The sequence below is a fragment of the Equus asinus genome, chromosome 13 (assembly GCF_041296235.1).
Source record: "Equus asinus isolate D_3611 breed Donkey chromosome 13, EquAss-T2T_v2, whole genome shotgun sequence".
NCBI lineage: Eukaryota > Metazoa > Chordata > Mammalia > Perissodactyla > Equidae > Equus > Equus asinus.
The window spans coordinates 43,271,058-43,291,670 of record NC_091802.1 but is presented as its reverse complement, the minus strand read 5'-3'; the positions used below and the strand labels follow the sequence as shown (position 1 = coordinate 43,291,670).

The 20,613-nt window shown below is 50.1% G+C and overlaps 1 pseudogene; it reads left to right on the top strand.

Moving 5' to 3' along the window:
- Positions 1 to 11,458: 11,458 nt before the first annotated feature.
- LOC106836512 (josephin-1 pseudogene) lies at positions 11,459 to 12,756 on the top strand (annotated as a pseudogene).
- The last annotated feature ends 7,857 nt before the right edge of the window (positions 12,757 to 20,613 follow it).

Below are 20,613 nucleotides of genomic sequence, written 5' to 3'. Positions count from 1 at the left end.
ATTCAGTGTGGGCTGAATTCTCTTCTCTATCAAATCCTTAAACTCCTCAAGGTCTAAGGTGTTGTGTAAGGGAACCTCTGCAATCAAAATAGGGTCCCCAGAGTCCTGAACGTTGGTGCCAGGGTCAGAACAGACAACAAAGTGAGTCACAACTGAAGGAAATGGTCTCGAATGCTGTTGACTGACCACCTAGTCCTTCTCACTGGGGGGCGTAAACCCCTGGACTCTGGGGTTCCAGGCAGAGCCCCCTTCCCCTGCACCCCTACCTTACTGGTATTTTTCAGGGTTCAAGCATCCAACCTTCAGGACTAGCTCTCAGGAAGGAGAGGAAGAGGCTATTCAGCATGTGCCCCCCACAAATTGAGCCTTTTGGAGCTCACAGCACTATGTGGGGCTGCCCCATCACAGCTCCTGCCCCCAGAACAATGTTCTTCAAAGCCTAGAGTCCACACACATCAGAATGATGGGAGAACGGGCACTGGGGCAGGAGTTGCCTATTAGAAATACAGATTCCTGGGCCCTCCCAATGAGAGGAATTTATAATCCCCAAGTGATTCTTATGCACTCTCTAGAGCTATCTGCTTTCCAGACCACTTAATTAGCTTTCAGAGCCCTGGTTAATCTTGGCAGCTGCCTCGTCCTGCTCTGTCCCCTACTCCAAACTCATTCAACTGCCCTTCAAAATCTAACCCCAATGTATCTTTCCAGCATTAACTTCTAGTGCACTTGCCCCATTGTGGTGGACAAGATGGCCTGCATCCATTCCTACCTCCTTCCAAGTACCTTCCTGTACTGCAGAGGCTGAAGAGCCAAAACCCTCATCTCTCAACCTCCCTTGCAGCTAGAGTTCTGGATGCACACAGCATTCATTTGAGACTTGGTAGAGGGAAGGGAGATAAGGTTCTTGCTGCTCTGGCCATTTCTGTTGGCAGACAAAGTCCTGGAATGGGGTTTTTCCTGCAGCAGCACCCAGTGTTCAGTCTCTGTGACAGCAGTAACAGCTTGGCGCTGACTCCAACGGGGCTATGGGGTTGCATCCTTGACCTTAGTTCCAGTGGCAGCCTCCTGATTCTCCCTACCTGATTGTGGCAGAGGTGGCAGCTCCTACTGGAGGATCATTTCCGTGGCGTCATTATAAAGTCTGCTCCTCCAGTTCACGCAACAATTTTGCAAGCACCTAATTCCCTGTTGTCTTAGTCAGCTTGGGCAACCATAACAAAATACCATAGACTGAGTGACTTAAACAACAGAAATTTCTTTATCTCAGTTCTGGAGGCTGGAAGTCCAAGATCAGGGTGCCAGCATGGTTGGGTACTGGTGGACTCTCTTCCTGGCTTGTAGATGATGGCCTTCTCACTGTGTGCTCACAAGACCTTTCCTTGGTGTGTGTGTTGTAGAAAGAGAAATCTTTCTCTCTTCCTCTTCTTACAAAGCCATCAGGCCTACTGAATTCGGACTCCACCCTTATGACTTCAGTTAACCCTGATTATTTCCTAAAAGCCCTATCACCAAGTACATTTACATTGAGGGTTAAGGCTTCAACATATGAATCTGGGGGATACACAATTCAGTCCATAGCCCCTGTATTAAATATCCTTCTGCAAAAAGTAGCCAGAATGGTTTCTGTTTCTTGCACCAAATCCTGACTTTACCCACGAACTAGACAGAGCAGAACCCTTAGTACTTTCACACACTATGTCCTTGTCCCAGTGGGGCTTTTTTAGAATGCCCTTCTACCTTTGTAAATCCTGTAAGGCCCCTTCTCTGTGATGCTTCCCTGATGCCATTCCCACCCTCCTTTCTCTGGATCTATGCTTAACTTATGGTATTTGGTATGTGTTATTTATATATGTCTAATTATCCCCCACATGCACACACACACTCTCAACAAGATAGCCTTTTGAGGGCAGAGGCTGTGTGTGAATTTTTGCGCACACTCTAGTGTGCACCTATAATAGGTGGTATATAGTAGGTCTCGGTAAACATTTAAGTGAATCAATGTCCTCTATAAGTAGGACGGGGCCTGAAGAACTCCCTAGGCTGGGTAGTCTAGGACTCAAGCATCCTGCCCTGGACACCCAGCCCAACCCCCTTACCCTGACCACCTTGCCCATTTCTGGAACCCACACTTAAGGGGGCGAGAAGCTAAGCTCTGAGGAAGAGAAATGAGCAAGCCAGGTTCCTAGGGTCCAGGTTTCCAGCCTCCAATTTTGACAAGATTATCCATATTTAACTGCAAATATGTTCTGGTCCCCATTCTGAGAAGGAGAGAAGGGGAAAACAAGTTTAACATCATGGAGAGAACCCATGAAGTGGATCCGGGAGACGTAAGTGCTGGGGTTCTAGCCTTGGTACTTACTAATTCTCTGACCTTCAGTGAGTCATTTTGCTTCTCTATCAGTTTCTCCATCTGCAGAATGGGTACAATAAATCTGTCTTGTTCCCTTTGAAGGGAGGATTGAATGAGAAAATGGATTTGTAGGGACAATTGCTTTGGGAGAGGAAGCTTAGGGTGGTCACGCTGCTGCTCTGTAACCTGGAAGCAGAATGTCAACCAGAGGTCACCCAGAGGCCTGAACACAGGCACATGAGGAAGACCTCCTAATGAGGCGGTGTGCTGGGGCGGAGCACTGGCCTCCACAGGCAGAAGAGGTTTGAATCTCAGCTCTCTACTTCCTCACTACATTCCCCCGGACAGGTCACTCAAGCACGCGGAAGCTCAGGCTCTTTATCTATAAGTTGGGGATATTAATCTCTCTCAAGGGTTGGGAGGATCAGATGAAGTGGTAAGTGAGCAGTAACTTCACTTAATGGACGCTCAATACAAGTCTTTCATATTGCTTTTCCTCCTCTCCCTAGAGCAGGGAGAGGGAGCTGCAGAGGAGGTTTTTCAGGGAAATTGGGGCAGGTGTCAGACCTCTAAGACCCGAGGGGTTCAGGATGCCCACCGCTGCACCCTCACCCCCCCCCCCACCCCTGTTCCTCCCCTCCCCGGCCCTCATGGCTGGGTCACTCTGATTAACCCTTGAGGAAGTCTGTGGCCTGAGAGCTGGCAGTATAGAGGGACAAATATACCAATGCTGGGTTAAAGTCAAAATCTAGAGAGGACTTCAGTTGTTGGGACAGTGACAAGGCCTCGCTGCAACTGGGGCTGACCCAGTCACTCTCCAGGCATCCCTCTTTTGACACCCTCCCCAACTCTACTAAACCTCTCTAAGCATCCCAAAAGGAGAGAAACGACTCATTAGGAAGCAAAGAAAGAGATCAGGGCCTCAGCTGAGCCCTCTGAATACCTCCTTTTGTTGGGAAGGACCTTAATGTTGAGCAGCTTCTGGCAGGACCCAAGGGAGGACTTGGGAGAGGCAGGTCCTGCCTTGTGGACGGGGGTCACTGGGAGGAGAAGAAAACACACTTCCCTCCTCTCTCCAGGAAGCTTTCCTTCCCTGCAGCTGGTGCCCCAAGGATCCCCCCACCCCGCTCCATCCAGGCCCTTCCCTTAGAGAGAGCCTGCTGAGCTTGGAATGAGAAGAATCTGAACTACAAACAGACCTCCCAGAGGCACCCCCAACTCTCCTCTAACCACTCCAGGCCAGCAAAAGGCTGGCTTCCTGGAGTGGAGACTGACGAAGAGGCAGGGCTGGGGTTGGGCTATGGAGAAGGGGCCCGGTGGGGGGACTTTTTTCCTGGAGAGGGAGGGGAGGGAAGGATTGAGGGCAGGGTAGGGACTAGGCCATACAAGGACCATATTTTCCAAACCAAAAATCCGAACCGGTAAGAGTATCCCTGCAGAGGCCATGGGCCTGAGGGGTTGAAGCCAAGCCTGGCCTAGAATCTAAGCTGTGAGGTCCCTAACCCAGGAGTGACAAACAGTCACCCAAATACAGCCCAGGAGGAGAGAAAGAACCCCGTCAGCCCCTCCCCCTCCCCGGCTCTTCCCCTCTCCTCCTCTCTCTCTGCCTATCTGAAACACTCAGGGGTGGTAGGCCAGGGAGGGTGTTCTAGCCCCTCCAGGAGACAGGCTCTCCCAGTCCTCAGTCTCAGACTGAGTCTGAGAAGACTATGAATGAGCCATGAGGAGTTGCAGGCAGGGGCTGGAATCAGGAAAGATGGAGAGACCAGCCAGAAGGACCAAAGGCACAGAGCCAGAGGGGTCCTCCCTCCTGCCTGCCACACTTCCCCAGACCCTGGCCTCCTGCCCACTGTCCCCCTAGCCTCCCTACCCCAACCTGGACTCAGCCTGGGGCTTTGATGTGAGTTAGCCAGGGCTGTCAGTGCCCACGGATGCCCAGGCAGTGTATTAGAGGGGGCGACCCTGGGGAGGTGACCAGGACAGAGGCCGCTGGAGCTGGAAGCTGCCTTAGGCACGATGACCTCTTTGCGGGGGCCGCTCTCTCCAGCTTGTATAACACAGCTCCTGCCAAGGGTGGTATAGAAAGGCATAGAGCCCACAGCGGCTGGGGAAGGCTGCTGAAAAGGCAGCTTAAGGGCTTCCTGCTGGGTGAGATGGATTAGGGGCCTGTAGGGAGGGAGCCAGGCAGTGAGAAAGGCACTGGCCCAAAGCCAGAACCCCTTGGCCAAAGGCCCTCTGGGATCAGGAGGCCCTGGGTGTCCAGCAGGCGGGTGTCAGCATTCTCCACTTGGCCTAGAGACTGGCAGAATGGGGGCCCAGCCAGGGCGACACACTGGAATGAGGAGATACCATGGGTTCTCCAAAATAGCAGGGGGGGGGGGGTGGGTGGGAAGGAAGGGGAGGAGACATTCCTGGATGAACTAGCAAACTTCTAGTAGGAAAAGGGAGGTGGGAAAGAACTGACTTACCCAGCTATTTCACCTGTGTCTCCCTGTGGCCTCCCAGAGGGAAGGTTTCATCTCAGAGGTTCCCAGAGTGGGAAGGGAGCAGACAACACCTCCTACCCTCCAGCCAGCTCTCTGCTTCTCAGGGGCCCCAGCGTAGAACAAAATGAAGGGGACTCACATGGTCCTTAAGTTTCCGTGCAAGCATCAATATAGGGGAAGAGCCCAGGTGGCCACCAAGACAAGCTGTGTGACTGAGAAGCCCTGGGTGGTGCCTGGATTGTGACAGCCAGGCTGGTTCACTCTGACCCTGGGCTCCATTGTCTAATCTGTGAGATGGGATCGCTGAGGCCACACTGTGGAGTGGTATGAGCACTGGAGGAGGAGTCAGGGGATCTGACTTTCCCTCTCTGAATTCTGGTTTCATCATCAGTCAAAGGTGGAGAAAAAATCTGTTCTACATAGCATATTGTCAAGAGCTGACATGTATTCTGGAAATTGTAAAGTGCTAGATGGATATGGGATACCAAGACATCATTATCCCTGGAGTGTGAGAATAAAAGGATGGATGTTCCCAGGAAGGGGAGGGAACACATTGAGAACCAGGGACTGCCATGTGGGGGGCTTTGCATCTCTTTCTATCTTCACAAGGACTTTAAGAACATAGTATTGTTGCCCCCATTTTATAGATGACAAAACGGTGGCTCATAAGGTTATGTAATTTCTTGTCCAAGTTTATAAAAGCTCATAAAATGGGGCATCCAAATTAGAAGGCAAGATTCTCCGGTCTTTGAAAGGTTACGTGGCCCCAGGATCTGGAAGCATTATTCTGATGCTCCGAGGTTTAGAGGATTTCTCCAGAGATTTGATTCCTTCTCCTCCCTGGTTGGGTCAGGCAGGAAGGCGGCTTAGATCCTCAAGACCCTACCCACTCTCCAGAGGACAAAAGGCTCAGAGGGTTGGCAGAGTGGATGAGGAAGTCTGAAAGGGGCCCAGCTGACCAGATAAGGCACACGTGGCCACTGGGGCCATTCTCTGGGGAGAAGGAACTCCAGCAATGGTACTTCAAGCTCAGGGCATCCCTGGATCAGAGCTGTCCTGTCTCCCAACTCAGCCGGGCCAGCCCCCTTCTTTGTGCTCGGTTTTTTCCCACAGCCCAGCAAGGCGGGTGCTGGGATCCCAGGCCCACCCCCTCCTGCTGGGCAGCACCCCATCAAGCCCCCACCATACAAAGCTTGAGAGTGGAGGAGGAGGGGGTGTCCTCCGAGGAGGCCTCGGCACCCTTCTCCCATTCTGGGGAACAAGAAGCTTGCTAATGGCTTGGGCCCCTTCCCCAGCCCCTGGCCCCAGCCCTGGCTCCCCCAGACAAAAAGCTGCTTTACATGAGAAGAGCAGGCTGGCCTGGCCTTACCCGGGCACTCAAAGAGGCGGTAGCCCCTGACAGCCGAGAGGCTGCCCCTTCCCCCACACCGAGGCCTCGTTTAGTTGCAATTAGCAATTCTTTGCAACCCACGGGGCTGAGGGGGACGAGCGCCCTCACCTCCCAACCCGGCCTCCTTTCTCCCTCCTCTCTCCTCCCTCCCCCCAACCCCCTCCTCACTGTCCCACCCCCAGCTCTCCGCTAGTCCATCGGCTTCCTAGGAGTTCTCCAAAGAAGGAAGCACCCAGAGGGGCCAAACTAAGGGCGCTTTGGGGCGGGGTTGGGAGTGGGGGTGGGGGTGAAGCTGGGGTTGCCCAGGCTAGAGGACCCCACCTCAGCGCACACTGCCCCTTCTCTCCACTCTTCCCACTTGCCACCCCGTCTCCAAATCAGGCTTAGCTTTTGGGTCCGTAGGGAGGGGAGAGATGGAAGGAAGAGAGGATTTTAGAAAGAGGTCTGAGGACGGGAAGAGAGGGTGAGCTCGTGGTCTAGGGCTCGGGGTGATGAGGGAGGGGAGGGGGCTCTGTCTCCGATAAAGTCTCCCCTGGCTGGCCTGACCCTTGATACTGCAATTTGGGCTCCCCCTTCATTCAGGGGGCCTCAGTGTAGGGCTGGGGGCCTAGAGCCCGGACTCAACTCCCGCCAGGCAGTGGTAGAGTGGCGCAGCTTGTTAAACGGAAGAGGAGAAAGAATCCCACGGCCCCTTTTAGGCTCACACAAATCCACTCCTTGGTGTCTAGTCCCCGCGGAGGGTGGGGTGGGAGTATGAGAGAGGGAGGGGTTGGGGAGAGGTCTCCAAGCCGTTTAACGCCATTAGCGGTTTCCTCCAGGGTCCTCTGCTCGCTTCTGTCCAAGACTCTTATAGGCTTCTTCTGTCGCCACTAGGGGGAGCCCTAGGCGCAGTGGGGGCTCCGGAGCCGGCCTCGGGTGGGAATATCCTGCTAGATCTGTGCTTGTCCCTCCCTACGCTCACCGGGCCTTCCTTTCCCCATCCTCTAAGGGAATTCTGCCCTGGCTTTAAAGGGTATGTGGCGGGTGGGACGAGATGTCCAACACTGTGGGTCAGCTGGCCCCCAAGGAACAAGGCAAGGTTAAGGGACTATGGCTCCCCTGGGCTCATCTCTGCCCCTGCCCGCCCAGGGCAGCTTTTTGGGAGGAGTCAGGGATTCCTGGCTGGTGTGTGTCTTGGGGGGGGGGGGGACAGGGCATCTCCTAGGGGTCTTCAGGATTTATGAAAGGAATAGGACAGGGGTGATGCAGAGGCAGAGCAGGAGGTTCATGAGTGAGCTGAGATGAGCTGGGTTCTTTGGGGTCATCCTCTCCCCATTTTAAACACTGATATTACGCTACTCATGCAAATGTTTGGGCCATGGTTTAGGCTTGGGAAGAAAGAAAGAAAGATCTGGCCCCTTTTACCAACCTTCAATGGGTTCTCAAAACTCACATCTTTGGAGCCTTACATCAGAACCAGGGAGGAAACCAGATCACACGGAGGCCCCAGGTGGTTGGAGGGAAGGAATCGCTTAGGCCTATTTCCCGTGGAATTTGTACATAGCCCCCCTTTGCCTTAAGAAGCCCCTCAACCTGTGTTTGAGAAGAAAAAGTGTCCCATAAATGAAGAAGGGATGTGAGTTCCCACCAGAGTTGAGGAGCCCAAGAGGGTAAATAGGCCAAAAGGAAGGAAAGGCAGGTCCTTGCCCCAGGGGAGAGAAGCATGGTCAGTCCCTCTGGCCTCCAAAATCTGTCCCGCGGGGAGTTGGACTGTAAGGCCTGGATTCTAGGTCCTCAGAAGGGCCTGGCGAGGCTGGGCATCTGGACACCTGGGATCCTCCTTCTTTTGCTGCTGAGGTGCTTGGGTCTCTGGACCTGCAAAGGCCCTCACAGCCACCCACCTCCCTTGGGAGGAAGGAATTTAATGGGGGTCAAGTGTTTGGAGCTCTAGGCAGGAAGCAGTTGTGAACCAAAGTCAGGAAATGCTCCTCAAGAGCCATCCTCCCACAGCCAACCTCCTCTGAGGAGCTTGTTCACTGCACTCCCCTCCAGGAGCAGCGAGGAGGGAGGATCTGGGGAAGGTGGGGCAGAGGAAGGAGGAGGAAGGGCCTACCTCTCACTGCCACGCCCCCTCTCCCATCCCTGCCAGAGCTGGCAATTTCCCCAGTCCTTCCAGCCCTCCCCAGCCTTCGGTGTCTGGAGCTCCATCCTGCCAAGAGCCTTTGGCCCCACAGTCAGAGCCCCCACAGTCTGAGGTCTACGGGCCTTGGCTCCCTCTACTTATCCCGGGAGCACTAGATGCCCCAGCCTCCTGGCTTGACCTGGTTTCCTCTGCTTTCCCGCTCTGACCTTTGCTGTCCCCACTGCTCTTTTCTCCAGGATGGAATCCTGCAGACCTTTGAAAGTGACTCGCAGCTGCCTCCGTGCTCAAAGTCTCCCCCCGGCTCCTACACCACTGTGTTCTCGCTTCTCAGAACACAAAACACATTTTCCCTTGTTTTAGAGTTGAGATCCTGTCTCTCTTTCCTCTGGGCTGAGAGCTCCAAGAACTCCGCCCCACAGAAATAGAAGGTGAGCCACCTATGCTGTTAAAACTATTCTAGTAGCCACATTTAAAAAAGTAAAAAGAAACAGGTGAAATTAATTTTAATAATATATTTTATTTAAATCAGTATGTTCAAAATGTCATCATTTCCATATGTAATCAATATAAGAATTATTAACACTATACTATATTTATACATATTTTTTCAAACTAAGTCTTTAGAATTCAGCACATATTTTACACTTACAGCACAACTCAATTTGGATTGGCCATGTGCTCAATGGTTGTGCGGCCAGTGGTCACCATACTGGACAACACAGTTCTAGAGATGAGGGATGGAGCCCCACTTCTATACTAAAAGTCCAGACAGCATCGTGGTTAAGAAGCTCAGTTGTTGGAACCAGACTGCTTGGGTTTGAATAGTAGCTCAACCACTAGCTGTGTGACATCAGACATGTCCCTTAACTATCCTGTGCCTTCCTGTCTCATCTGTAAAATGGGTCTAACAAGCCTCATCGAGTTGTTGTCGGGATTATGGGAAGTGCTTAGAACATCTGGCACACAGTAGGTGCTCAATAAAGGTCGGCTGTCTTCATCTCTGCATGATGCTAACCTTGGCCCCAAACAATTGTTAGCTAAAAGATTGAATGAAAGAAATAGTCCTTGCCCAGCAGCAGATTGAGGCGGAAGTAAGCTGGGTGGGGTGAGTGAGTTTTGTCTGGAGAAGTTGGAACAGGACTGAAGAAGAGAAGGCTGTGGGTGGCTGGCAGAAGGCTCCACAGAGGGCCAGACGGAGGTTTACAGCTGTGCTGCCATGGAATTTGGAAACAGTAACAGAGCAGCATAAGGCAGGATGATTCATTGCTGAAATGAAGCTTCTGAGGTTCAAAGAAGGGAGGTTTGGAGCGCTGGAGCGTTCAGAAAATGCTTTCCGCAGCAGGGTGAGGTTTCGAAAACCAGCCGGCCGCGGGTGATCGGAGTTTGCTGAGTGCGGGAGAAAGGGACTAGTTGGAACAATGGGTCTATTTGGAGGCAGGCTCTCCCTCCTTGCAGGTACCCTCCCTCCTAGCGGCGGGCCTCGGACGAGAGAGGAGCATCTGCAGCTGCATTTTGAGGCCACAGCGCCCTCTGCTGGATGTGGGGACCTGGGGCGGCAGCAAGAGTGAGTGGCGCTGGAGCTCTGACAAAATTCTGTACAGGGAAAGTTCTGTGCCAGATCCGGTCCTTCCCATTCCCCAGACATTCCTGAGGAGATCACACAATCGGAATCCCTTGACAAGAATGTAGGAAGCTTATGCAAAATGAGCAACCCCGGAAGTGCAGTTGCCTATCAGATCATCTTTATTTGCTCAGTTGATGTGGATAAATGTATACTATATTAATTTCACCTCGTAATCCTTGAGAGTTATAGGGCTATGAGTTAGAGGCAAACAATAATAATAATAGTAGCTGACACTTATGTAGCCCTACTGTGTGTGGGGTGCTATTCTTTTATTATTTTACAGATGAGGAAACTGAGACAGAGACATTTAAGTCACCTGCCTAATGTGACACAGCTGACAGATGGCAGAGCCAGACTGAACTGGGCAGTCTGGCTGCAGTGTGTGTCCACTGAACCTCCAGGCTAACTACCGCTTCGCTTCTCGAAATAAGACCATTTCCCCCGCTCCGTGAGACAGGGCGAGTCCAAGTGCTCCCTGAACCTGGACCTTCCTAGTTCTGTTTCTGATTCTCTGACCAATGCTGAATAATTTTTTAAAATCAGGGCTAATATTTATTGATTTCTTTGTGCCCTAAATCCATGCCAGCCACTGTGCTAAGCACACTGTTGGATTATCTCATTGAAGCCCCATAGTGGCCCTTCGAGGTGACTGCTATTATTTTCCCCCTTTTACAGATGGGGAGGTGTATTCATTTTCTGTTGCCTCATAATAAGTCACCACAAACTTAATGGCTTTAAAAACACACACATTTCTCATTTCATAGTTTCTATGGGTTAGATGTCCAGGCACGGCTTAGTGGGGTCACTGTGCAAGGTCTTGCAAGGCTGCAACCAAGGTGTCAGCTGTGACAGGCTCAGGTGTGTGCTCGCTCACCGAGTGCGCCCAGGTGGCAGCCGAGGTCCAGGGCGGCGGCAGAAGGGTGAGAGGTGGCGCCTTCCGAGGGAGCCGCCCCCTGCAGGGTCCCACAGTGCCACCGAGAGGATGGAGAAACAGGAAGGGGAGCCGCCCCCAAGGGCGCCATCCCTCACTGGCCAGCCTTCTCTAGCTGCTAGGCCTTGTCTCCCAAGTGGCATTGTGGTTCGAAAGAAATGGAAAAGGAGTGATGTGACCGAGTCCATTCGGTCCTCTTGCCTTGAGGCCTGGTTGTCATTTGCAGGGAGGAAACTACAGCAAGAAAACTGTGTTTTGGGGGAGGGGAGAAGGTAAATAAGGTCTTAGGTTTTATATGACTTTTTAAAATTCTGCAATTTGACAGTGGTGGCCAAATACACTAGTCCAAAAGTTATTTTTCTATTGAGAAGAACAAAGAGGTGGATTTTTTCCCCTTTTGGTTCCAGTCTTTTCTCCCCGTGACAAAGCGTAAATCATGGACAGAAGAAAATAAGGTGGACCTCGGGAATCCTGAAAAGACTGAGAAGCTTATAGTCTTCCTCAGGAGGGGGGGGGGGGGTGTTTTTAGCTCTCTCTGGAACTAAAATGAAAAACATGAGTTGCAGGCCATGAAAAGGAGACAAGGCCAAACCTGAACTGTTGGAGCTGCCCCAGGCAGCCCCCCAAATCTACCATGAGAAACAGCACAGGGAAACTTTGTGCCCCACGTGCCCTCAGTAACATCTTCCAGGACAATGCCTTCACCCGGGAAACGCTCCAAGAGATTTGCCAGAGGTTGTCACCAAACACCGCGGTGAGCCCCCCACAACAAGAGCATGCTGGGAGATGGGAACTACGATGTGAACATCATCATGGCAGCGCTTCAGACCAAAGGCTATGAAGCTGTGTGGTGGGACAAACGCAGGGATGTCAGTGCCATTGCTCTGGCTAATGTCGTGGGCTTCGTCATGAATCTGCCCTCCAGCCCGTGCTGGGCTCCCCGGAAGTTGCCTCTCCAAAGGCAGCACTGGATCTGTGCTCAAGAGGTGGGAGGTGCCTACTACAACCTCAACTCCAAACGGAAGGTGCCCAAGTGGACCGGAGGCGAGAGCGAGCCCAGGAAATTTCTAGAACACCATTTGCAAGGAAAGAACTATGAATTGCTGCTGGTGGTAACAGAAGAGGTGGAAGCCCATCAGAGTTGGAGGACTGATGTGTAACGCGGTTCTACCCTCCCAGCCTCCCTCCCGTCAGCCCCTAGACCCCCCGTGATATGCTGTGGCCTGTACAGTGCGTCTGTCCTTGCCACTTCCCCAAACATCTCATCAAATTTCCCCCTCAGATTTGACAGTGCAATAGGATAGATGTGTGACTGTTAGAAGAACCAAGCAGAATTGCTCATTCCTGGGAAAGGAAAGTAGGAGCTCTGTGCACTTAGGGCAAACAATGGAAGACCCTTGTTTACTTAAGAGAGGAGAAAGAAAGGTGGGTCCTAGCATATTTTCCCCTTTCCCAGGAAGACTTGACTGAGGCTCTGCGGAAGTTCGTTGCTGCTCTGACTCACCTGGAGATGCTGCCTCCACTTCCCCTTTCCTGGCAACCAGCGGGTCTGAAGACATAGTACATGGAAAGCGGTGTGACTGCCTTGAAAGACCCAGAGCAAAAGGGCCTCTCAGGAAGCCATCTCTAAAACCCCAGCAGCGGTACAGTGTGCCATCTCCAACCCTTAATGCCACCCTTTACTCCCCCCCCACCTTTTTTTTGTGAGGAAGATTGGCCCTCAGCTAACATCTGTGCCAATCTTCCTCTATTTTATATGTGGGACACCACCACAGCATGGCTTGATGAGCGGTGTGTAGGTCCACGCCTGGGATCCGAACCCATGAACTCTGGGCTGCTGAAGTGGAGTGCTCTAACTTAATCACTATGCCACTGGGCTAGCCCCCCAACCCCATTTTTAAGGGTGGTTTATGGCCATCCTTGGAGTTTTTTAATGAAAAGTTATCTAATATTCCACACCCAGTGGTTGAACCCTGCAATATTCTAGTGTGACAAGGTAAGCTAGATACTTAAGAGGACTTGGCCAAAGCCAGACTGGGGCAGGCATGGGCAGCCTGTCTGCCTTACGCCAGCATTGTCCCTGCCACTTCACTGCGTTGATTTCGGAGGCTCTGGGGCATAAGACAGGCAAAAGGGCAGTTTTCCAAGTTGACCGCCTCTGGCAAAATCAGGAAAAAATAAGTCTGCCTTCGACATCAAATTCCACTAGTTTGAGACGGAGTTGGGTGAGGAAAGTATTGTGAGGATAAGCTTCTCAGAGATTAAGAACAGTCTGAACTGGTAGAAGTCCTAGGCTCAGAGTCACTATAGTGACAAGAAGCAGAGCCCTCCAGTTGGGTGGTTATGTGCATTATGTTATAGGACCTGGGTTTGTCATCTTTCTGTAGATTCCTTTACAAATGGACTGAGAATTGACCCACCCCTACCTCTTTAAATAGTTGTAGGCCACTTTTCTCCCATAACTTTGGAAAATGAGAGAAGGAAGGGGAATAAGTGTCACACCACACTGTGTGTCACCAAAGTGGTTGTGGTTGCCTCCAGGCGAGTGGGCAGGTAGGGATGGCCTATCTAGCGCTTACACATCAATGGCCTTGGCAGGTCTGAGAGCTGCCCCACTGGCCAGTCTTCTCTCCAGCAGCAGGGCCAGCCTGGGGCTTGCATGTCAACCTGAGCAAGCTTGCCGGCATGCAGCTGAGGCTTCCTCCCCACTGTGACAGGAGTGCGCGTTCACACCAGCACTTCTGCACACGTATCTTCAATCCAACAAGGCCGGTTTTTTGTGCTGAGTAACAGGCCACCAAACAGCTACTGCATTACACCCTCTCAGCAGCTGGCCGCAGTCTCTTCTGCACCATTTTCTACACCAGACCTGCTCGGCACCACAGGGAGCTCTTTACCTCTACACAGGGACATTCCAGCCACCACCAGCCAGAAGTCACAGCCAACGTTGCTGACTGTCACAAGCAGGACCTTGGGGCCGTTGGCACTGTCAGTGATAGGAAGCCATTTCCCAGTAAGAGGAGGAAACTCCTGTCCACCAATTGGCTTGGGCCCGTGCAAATGGCACTTCAGGGGAGTCCCCATGCCCCGGGAGTCTATGAGCCAGTGGGATATGCAAAGACGCTTAAACATTTCAGGGCTGGTTTCTCCATTCATATCCAATTCTGGGGCTTAGGAACAGGGACCCACGCTGATGCCCAAGGGCAGAAAGCCCCACTTCCTTTGAGGAAGGGGCAGGCCTGACCCTGATGCCCAGGAAGGGGTGACCCTAGGCTTTTTGCTTTTCTTGCTTATATTCCCTTTTTTGTTGGCCTTTTGCTGGGTTTGTTTACCAAAGATGTATTTTGTTTAACCAAATATTAAAAATGGAAAACTCCATACATTGAAGTTTTTTTTTTTTTAAAGATTGGCACCTGAGCTAACATCTATTGCCAATCTTCCTTTTTTTCTTCTTTTCCACAAAGCCCTCAAGTACATAGTTGTGTATTCTAGTTGTGGGTCCTTCTGGTTGTGGGACACTGCCTCAGCATGGCCTGATGAGTGGTGCCATGTCCACACCCGGGATCCGAACGGGCGAAACCCTGGGCCACCGAAGGAGAGCGCGTGAGCTCAATGACTCGGCCACGGGGCTGGCCCCACCATACATTAAAAACAACAACAACAAGGTGTCAACTGGACTGTGTTCTCGTCTGAAGGTCTAATTGGAGAAGAATCTGTTTCCGAATTCGATCAGATTGTTGGCAGAATTCATTTCCTTGAGGGTAGAGGCTTCTCACTGACTGTTGGCTAAAGGCCATTCCTTTCCACATAGCTTTCCCAGTGTTTCAGGTGGAGTCCTCCAGAGAAACAGCAGCAGTACGATGTGTGTGTGGGTGTTTGTGTGTGTATAAAGATGCTTATTCCAAAGAACTGGCTTACACAGTTGTGGGGGCCGACAAGTCTGAAGTCCATAGGGCAGACGGGTGGGCTGGAAACTCTCAGGCAGGAGCTGAAGCTGCAGTCTTGAAGCAGAATTTCTTCTTTCTTCCTCAGGGAAGATTTGGTTTTGTTCTTAAGGCCTTTCAAGTGTTGGAAGAGGCCCACTCATGTTACCAAGAATACAAACAAACCTCATTTTATTGTCTGTGACTTTATTGTGCTTTGCAGATATTGTGTTTTTTTACAAGACGCTCCACCAGCAAAAAGATTACGACTTGCTGCAGGCTCAGATAATAGTTAGCATTTTTCAGCAATAAAGTTTTTTTTGAAGAAGATTAGCCCTGAGCTAGTATTTATTGCCAATCCGTCTCTTTTTGCTGAGGAAGATTGGCCCTGAGCTAACATCCATGCCCATCTTCCTCTGTTTTATATATGGGACACCTGCCACAGGATGGCTTGATAAGCAGTCCACACCTGGGATCCGAACCAGCAAACCCTGGGCCACCAAAGTGGAGCACACAAACTTAACCACTACGCCACGGGGCCAGCCCCAAGTTTTGTTTTGCTTTGTTTTGTTTTTTGAGGAAGATTAGCCCTGAGCTAACTGCTGCCAATCCTCCTCTTTTTGCTGAGGAAGACTGGCCCTGAGCTAACATCCATGCCCATCTTCCTCTACTTTATATGTGGGACGCCTACCACAGCATGGCGTGCCAAGCGGTCCCATGTCTGCACCTGGGATGTGAACCAGTGAACCCCAGGCTGCCGAAGCGGAACGTGCGCACTTAACCGCTGCGCCACCGGGTCGGCCCCCCAAATATTTTTTAATTAAAGTATATACATTGTTTTTTCAGACATAATACTATTGCACACTTAATAGACCACAGTATAGTGCAAACATAACTTTTATATGCACTGGGAAACCAAAAAATTCGTGATTCCCTTTATTGCAATATTCACTTTACTGCGGTGGTCTGGAACTGAACCCGCAACGTCTCCAAAGTATGTAGGTAACCTCCTTTACTTCACGTCAACGGTTTGCAGATATTAACATGTCGACAAAATCCCTCCACAGCAACACCTAGACAAGCGTGTTATTGAATAACTGGGCACTCTAGTCTAGCCACATTAACACGTAACACTCACCATCACACCTAACGTAGCTGCTAGCTTTACTAAGCCAACAAGGAGCATCTCCAGAACGAGCTGGCTAGCAAGAAGGAGTCATATAATATAATGCAATCATGGAGGTGACATCCCATCATCCCCTCTGCCATCTTCTGCTGATTAGAAACAAGTCATGGGGGGGCTGGCCCGGTGGCGCACTGGTTAAGTGCACACATTCCTCTTTGGCGGCCCGGGGTTCGCCGGTTCAGATCCCGGGTGCAGACATGGCACCGCTTGGCAAGCCATGCTGTAGTAGGCATCCCACACATATAAAGTAGAGGAAGATGGGCACGGATGTAAGCTCAGGGCCAGTCTTCCTCAGCAAAAACAGGAGGATTGGCAGCAGATGTTAGCTCAGGGCTAATCTTCCTCAAAAAAAAATGAAAGAAAGAAAGAAACAAGTCATGGGTCCTCCTTGCAATCAAGGGAAGGGGATCACACAATTGTGTGAACACCAGGAGATAGGGACATCTTAGAGTCTGTCCACCACAGAAGCTAAGGCCCAGAGAGGTTAGGGAGAGGCCCAGGATCACGCAGTGGTAAAGCTGGTGGCAGTTAACAGCTCTGCTGGAAGTCCTGTGCTCCGCTCCTTGCTGTTTCCACTTCCACGTGCTAGCTCAGGTGTGTGCTAAGGTTCCCATCTTTTCCTCACATTCTTTCTCCAGAGAAGTTGGGCTCTCGTAGCTTCCTCCGTCACATGCAGGCTGAGGATGCCAAATCCAGGCCTCCTGGCTCCAGACTGTCTGGTTCTCATCTGCCTGTATTTCCACTTGAGTGTCAGCATGTCTCAAACACAATGTGGTGAAAAGACCCTCGTCTGGTCTCAGCCTTGGCTCAGCCATCAGCTCTCTGAGGACCCTGGCAAATCTCTGGACCTCTGCCTCTCTGTTTCGTGGACTCCAGTCTTCTCCATTCACTCTCACATCTGCCCACCACGCTCCATCCTCACTGTCTTTCAGTGAGATCTCTGCAGTAGCTCTCTGCTTCCACTCCTGTCTCCTTCCAATCCATTCTGCACAGCAGCTGGAATCATCACATCAATTGCTCCTGAAAACTTTTCACTGACTTTGCACAGCTCTCGGCATGAACGGCGAGCTCCTTGGTCTGACTTACCGGTCCCTGTGTGTCTGGGCTCTGCTTCACGTCTCCAATCTCCTCTTCTGGATATGCAGTTCCACGAAAGCAGCGATTATGCTCACTGTGGCTCCAGTACCTAGCACCAAGCCTGGCACCTAGGAGGAAACAACACATACCTGAAAATGACAGAAATGGACGTGTGAAAAGAGTGGGCTGAATCAGACAACACTTAAGGTCCTGGTTGTGATTCCTCCAATCTCTGTCTGCTTCATCCGGTAACACGAGTCCTTAGTCAGCCAGGTGTTATTGTGAATACAGCCATGTGTCACTTAGCGACAGGGATGCATTCTGAGAAATGCATTGTTAGGTGATTTCATCATTGTGCGAACATCAGAGTGCACTTACCCAAACCTAGATGGTGGAGCCTACTACATACCTAGGCTACGTGGTACTCATCTTATGGGACCTCCGTCGTATATGTGGTCTGTCATTGACTGAGACGTTGTTATGTGGCACGTGACTATAGATTTGACTGGACTGCCCTACAAATTATATCCTGTATTTGCATACAGGGCATATTGTTTGGGCCCGCACCCTAAAAGCTACAGTGTGCATCAAAGTCTAAAGTTAATCAATACCTTTACGTACCTTCCTCCTGGACCATAAGATACTTTAACTTCATTTATCCTTTATGTTGGACATTTGAATTCTCTTTTTTAACCTCGCTGGACATTATTATTTTTGTCTATATAATCAATGCTTGTTTAGATTTATGTACATAACTTTACTCTTCATTTCTTTTTAGAATTATTTTACTTTTTTTATTGAGATATAATTCACCATTTTAAGTGTACAATTCAGTGGTTTTTGGTGTATTCACAGGGTTGTACAACCATCACCACTATATAATCCCATAGCATTTTCATCACCCCCAAAAGAAATCCTGTACTCATCAGCAGGCACTCCCCAGTCCTTTCTCCCTCTGGCCCCTGGCAACCACTAATCTACCTCCTGTTTCTATGGATTTGCCTATTCTGGACATTTCATATAAACAGAATCACACAATATGTTGCCTTTTGTGTCTGGTTTCTTTCATTTAACGTGCTGTTTTCAAGGTTCATCCATGTTGTAACATGTGTCAGTACTTCATTCCTTTTTATGACTGAATAATATTCCATTGTATGGATACACCAGATGTTGTTTATCCATTCATCTGTTGATGGACATTTGGGTTACTTCCACTTTTTGGTAATATGATTAATGCTGCTATGAACATTTGTGTACAAGTCTTCATTTCTTCTTGCATCTCAGACATTCCATCTGGGATCGCTTTCCTTCTGCCTGAATTGCATCCTTTAGAATTTCCTTCAGTGAGACTGCTAATGGCAAACATTTTTAGTTTCTACATGTTTGAAAATTCACTCTTGAACTGTAGGTCAGAAGTTATTTTCTTTTAGCAGCTTCAAGATATCATTCTACTGTCTTCTGGCTTCCATTATTGCTGTTGAGAAGGCTTCTTTTAAGATTTTCCTTCTATATGTGGCATTCTGAAGTTTCATTGTGATGTACAGTAGTCCCCTCTTATCTGTGGTTTCTCTTTCCGCGGTTTCAGTTGCCCGCGGTCAACTGGGTCTGAAAATAACACTGTGTCGCAATGCCTACATCATTCACTTCACTTCATCTCATCACATAGGCGTTGTATCACCTCACATCATCACAGGAAGAAGGGTGAGTACAGCACAATAGGATATTTTGAGAGAGTGAGAGAGAGAGAGAACACATTTGCATAACTTTTATTACAGTGTATGGTAATAATTGTTCTATTTTCTTATTAGTTATTGTTAATCTCTTACTGTGCCTAATTGAGAAGTTAAACCTTATCATAGGTATGTGTATATAAGAAAAAAAAAGTTTATATAGAGTTTGGTACTATCTACGTTTTTAAGCATCCACTGGGGGTCTTGGAATGTATTCCCCGTGAATAAGGGAGGACTACTGTATCTACATGTGGATTCTATTTTATTTATCCTGCTTGGGATTCTTTGGGCTTCCAAACTTGTGGATTGATGCCTCATCAGTACTGGAAAATTCTCAGCCATTATCTTTCAAATCTTGCCCTTGCCACATACTCTTGTCTTTTCCTTTTAGAACTCTGATTAAACTGTTAGACTTTTCATGTATTCTCCGTGTCTCTCATCCTCTTTTCTCTTTTTGCCCCTCTCTTTTGCACTCTGGGTCATTTCTTCTGCTCCATCTTCCAGTGCCTTTCTGGGATCTCACTTTCCCTTTTTGCCCTGGAAATTCCTAACTCCTGTCAAATATCTGTGATATTGTTAAGGAGATTTAACGAAATCTTCTCTACAACATTTGCAGTTGTTTTCAGGGCATGGGTTGGTCTGAATAACTTAACCCATCACTGCTGGAAGTGGACATCCTACCGTCTTCTCCTTCCCTCTGCTTGGTATATAGTCTCCCTTCCCTGCGGCCTCAAGGTGGAGCCATTCTCCAAGGACTGCCTCCAATTCCACCTTCTCCAGCCCCTCCCTTTCCTGCCCCTTTTGAGCTTTCCAACTCAAGAACTGGAACTGATTATCTCCTATTCAGTGGCAGCACCTTGGGACTTCTCTTGCAGTGTTTACTTGTCAGATAATTTACAAGTTGAGTTATTGTCTCCCACACGAGGTGATCAGCTCAGGGAAGGCAGGTATAGCCTCCACCATGGCTCCACATCCTGGCATATCAGGGGCTGTGGTGGGGATGGGGGATATTTGGGTTCAGAAGATTTGAAGCAGTTTCTGGCGTCTGACCAGGCATTTGGGGGTGTAGGTTAAGACCCCTTCCCCCAACACTGCTGCATTAAACTCCTATTGGCCCCAACGGACCTCCTCCCCAGAGCTGGAGGCTGCTGGGAGAGGGAGATTCTGGAAATCCCGGGGTTTGAGACCTGCCTGTGGCGGGCGAGGAGGCACGAAGGCGCCTGCATTGCCTAAGCACGACGGTAGGTGGCAGCACACACATTCCCATTGCAGCCCTGGGAGCTGTTCGCACACTTCCCGGTTGGGCCGGGACCTAAAAGGGAATGAAAGAATGCCCCAAGTTGGACTTTCTTTTAGTCCCTAAGACCCAAAACAGAATACGGTAAACAACCTCCCCTCCAACCCTCTCCCTGTCCCCTTTTCCCTTGGGCCCCATGCTAGGCAGTCCCATCAATTCCAGTTTCCGGTCCAGTGTTGTTTCTTGTCTGCTTAATCTTTGACCCTGCTGTCCGGCCATCTGAAATGAGCTCCCTTTCAACCTACTCTCCACCCATTCTTAGCTCAAAAAATTTTATTTTTTATTTTTTGAATTGATTGCAGTGATCTTAAACTTTATATGTGATAATAAGTGCCCCAAAAGGTATGAAAAAGAAGGAAGTGAGCATTAAACCAAGAGTGGAGCCCATCCGAGTACAGAGCCCTGTGGGACGCGCCCTGCCTCCTGTGCTGCCTGTGCCTCTGCCTGGAGCGTCTGCCCCAGTTTATAACACCCAGCTCTCAGCTCAAATGTCACCT